Source organism: Mandrillus leucophaeus, unplaced genomic scaffold (genome assembly GCF_000951045.1).
Source record: "Mandrillus leucophaeus isolate KB7577 unplaced genomic scaffold, Mleu.le_1.0 Scaffold180, whole genome shotgun sequence".
NCBI lineage: Eukaryota > Metazoa > Chordata > Mammalia > Primates > Cercopithecidae > Mandrillus > Mandrillus leucophaeus.
The window spans coordinates 1,721,606-1,725,762 of NW_012101810.1; positions in this window are offsets into that span (position 1 = coordinate 1,721,606).

Sequence of the window (4,157 nt, forward strand, 5' to 3'; positions counted from 1 at the left end):
TGCTGTCCCGCGCTGTCGCAGGAGCCCCCGCCAGCCGGCCTGCTGGGCCTTACCCTGTCCCCATTGCGCAGATAGGAAGGGTCTCGGGAGGGTGCAGCTTGCCTGGGATGCGGGCCCCGGGCTATAGGCCTGGTCCTGCCCCTAGGGAAGCCTGCCCTGCGGCCTGGAGTGCTTGGAGAAGGAACCTGGGTGCCCTGCATCGGTCCAGGGTAGCCGGGAAACCCCTTTTTGAGCCGTCTAGAGCCCCTCTGGCTTTGGGAAGGTCCGTTCCAGGAGGGAAGGGCGCTGGTTCTGTGGACTGGATCCCCGCTGTGGTGTAAGACGGGCTTCACATGCAACCTGTGATTTGATCTCAGGTGTGGCCGCCCAATAGGTTCGCCTTACTCGCTGCCCAGGTAGAGTCAATTTATCAAGACAGGGGAATTTCAATAGAGAGTTTAATACATGCAGAAACCGGCTAAACGACACCAGAGCTTTATTACTCAAAGCAGATTCTGAAATTCCTGAGACGGGTCGTTTAAGGATAATTAGGCAGGTAGGGGGCCAGGGAGAGGGCGGTGCTGATTGGTCGGGTTGGAGATGAAACAGTGGAGCGTCAAAGTTGATTCTCTTGCTGTCTTCTGTTCTTGGGTGGGCTCACAGAACTGGTTGAGCCAGATTAGGGTTATGGGTGGTGGCAGCTGGTGCATCAGAATGCAGAGCCTGAAAAATATCTCGAGCACCAATCTTAGAGTTTACAATAGTGATGTTATCCTAAGGAGCAATCCGGGAGGTTTGGGATCTTGTGGCCTCTAGCTGCATGACTCAAACCACAATTTCTAATCTTGTGGCCCATGTCTTAGTCTTACAAAGGCATTCTGGTCCCCAGGCAAGAAGGAGATTGGCTTCAGGAAAGGGCTGTTATCATCTTTGTTTCAAAGTTAAACTGTAAACTAAGTTCCTCCTAAAGTGAGCTTGGCCTACTCCCAAGAAATAACAAGGCAGCTTGGAAATTAAAAGCAGGACAGTGTTTCACAGTAGTGACTTTGAGTATGGACTTGAGTGGAGACAGAGGTGCCTAAACAGCTTGGCGGCGGAGTTGGTGCGAGCCCAGCCTGGAACGGGAATTTGACAGCACTCACTGCAAACCAGGAGTCCCCAAGTCTGGTTAGCCAGGCACTTCTCATCTGTTACAGTGCACTGAGTTTTCTAAAAGCAGAATGTGTGTAATTTTAGGACTGAACTTCAAGTTTGACCTTCTTTTTTGTTGTTGATCTTCGTGTTGCAAAATGGTGGTGTTCATCAGTACCTCTTTATTTATTTTTGAGATGGAGTCTTGCTCTGTCGCCCAGGCTGGAGTGCAGTGGCGCGTTCTCCGCTCACTGCAAGCTCTGCCTCCCAGGTTCACGCCATTCTCCTGCCTCTGCCTCCCGAGTAGCTGGGACTACAGGTGCCTGTCACCACTCCTGGCTAATTTTTTTGTATTTTTAGTAGAGATGGGGTTTCACCATGTTAGCCAGGATGGTCTCGATATCCTGACCTCGTGATCCACCCGCCTCGGCCTCCCAAAGTGCTGGGATTACAGGCATGAGCCACCGCGCCCAGCCCATCAGTACCTCTTAAATGTCGTTATGTAGCATATTCAGTAACGTTCTTAATTCATTGTTTCCTCCAACAGGCATTTGTTTGACCAGGCACTATCTGTAACACATGGGACAGGATGACAATGATGTAGAAACTGGCCACGGTCCCTGCTTTCCCAGATCTTATCTTGCAGGATGAGATAGCCCTTAATGGAAAGATAAATTAATATGTGTTTAACCACAGTGGTCCCGGGAGAATGAGTGTCAAGGGATGTTGAACTAGACTTGTAAGGCTTCCCTGAACAAATGGTAGCAGAGGCAAAATATGAAGAATAAGTAAACATGGTATATTAGTCCGTTTCCATGCTGCTAATAAAGACATAACGAAGACAGGGTAATTTATACAGGAAAAGGTTTAGTGGACTCAGAGTTCCACATGGCTGGGGAGGCCTCACAATCATGGCTGAAGGCAAGAAGGAGCAAGTCACATCTTACATGGATGGCGGCAGGCAAAGAGAGACAGAGAGCTGGTGCAGGGAAACTCCCCCTTATAAAACCATCAGATCTTGTGAGACTTATTCAATATCATGAGAACAGCACAGGAGAGACCCACCCCCATTATTCAGTTACCTCCCATTGGGTCCTTCCCACAACACGTGGGAATTGTGGGAGCTGCAATTCAAGATGAGATTTGGGTGGGGACACAGCCAAACCACATCACATAGCCAGGTGAAAGGTGGGGGTAGGGGACAGGGAGGTGTTGTAGAGAGAGGAAATAGCATAAGCAAAGGCCTCATTGGTGGTGGTATGGGCTGAATGGTGCCTCCCCAAAATTCACATGCTGAAGTCCTAACCCCCATACTTGAGGATGTGACCCTATTTGGAGACAAGGTGTTTGGAGACAAGGTCTTTGTAGATGTGATCGAGGTGAGATGAAGTCATCAGGTTGGGCACTCATCCAATGTGACTGCTGTCCTCATAAAAGGAGAAATTTTGGAGACAGATGTGCATACAGGGAGAACACAGTATGAGCATGAAGAGGGACCTCAGGAGGAGCCAGCCCTGCTGACACCCTGATCTTGAGAAATCAGTTTCTCTCGTTCAGCCACCCAGCCTGGGGTGCTTTGTTATGGCAGCCCCAGGTATCAAACGGAGGGAGGCTGACACTGCTCACAGGGGAGCAGGCAGGGCATGAGCAGATGGGTGGCGCCTGGCCATGGGGGCCTTTGTCCTAAAGGGGACTAAGGATTTCAAGGTGGGAGCATTGGCAAGATCGAGTCCACATTTTTCAAGGACCCCTTTGGCTTCTGTTGAACGGATTGGTCGGGAGCCCTTGGAAGGCTGTGGCAGCAATGAAGTCGAGAAATAATAAGCACTTTAATTACAGTGGTGGGACTTCACTTTTCCTTGCTCCTCCCATTGAAATACAGCAAAATACCCTGCACATAACTCAGCAGGCAACGAGGAAAGGAGCTTGAGAGTTGACAGCAAGACAGATGGTCTAGAGACCTCTGGACTGGAAGAATAGCAAGGTGGTGGGTCCCCTGGGTTTTCTTTTTCTCTCGTGTGTTCCTACACTAGTCCCCAGGGAAGCCTGCAGCCCAGAACAACCAACAGTCACACACAGAAATTCTCCAAGGAAAGCCTCCTCGCTCTCGCCAAAGCCCTGGGAAAGGGGACGCCCAACAGAAACTCAGAGGGTAGCTACCACCTCCACTCCAGTCTGCTTTCAGGGCCGATTTTAAAGCCACTGCAGGTGCATTAACCTGTGCTGCGCAACTGTGGTTCCAGTGGACAGTCTGCACGGCACAGGTAGTGTCAGAGGAGCCTGAAGTCTGCCCTTCCTCTCATAGCACAAACAGACCCAGAATGAGCATGTTCTATCTTGACACAGCAAAACGTAACCCAGTGACAGCAGGTGGCCCAAGGAGGTACCTTTCACCCCTGCAGGTGCCACCAATGGGAAATGAGCAGCAGCCCCAGGAAGGCCAGAAGAATAAAGCAGACCAGGAGGGCAGTGCCAGGGCTCTGAAGACAAAACTGCTGTTAGAATGACAGGCTGCAAAAATAGGCTGAAATCTACACCCTGAACCTGAACAGAGCAACTGTCTGCTAAAGTAGATTAAAGTAGGACCAGGAGTCTGCAAACATCGTAACCCAAATGTCCAGGATACATCTGGAAATCACTTGTCATACCAAGAACCAGGAAAGCCACAATCTGACCATGGTAAGGTAACAGATGTGAATTCCATATAGGTCACATGTTAGAATCATCTGCCAAGAATTTTAAAGCAGTCATAAGAACCAGGCGAGGCGTGGTGGCTCACGCCTGTAATCCCAGCACTTCGTGAGGCCAAGGCAGGCGGATCACCTGAGGTCAGGAATTCAAAACCAGCCTGGCCTCATGGTGAAACCCCATCTCTACTGAAAAATAAAAAAAGTAGCTGGGTGTGGTGGCGGGTACCTGGAATCCCAGCTACTCAGGGAGGCTGAGGCACGAGAATTGCCTGAACCCAGGAGATGGAGGTTGCAGTAAGCTGAGATCATGCCACGGCACTCCAACCTGGGTGACAGAGTAAGACTCCATCTCAAAAA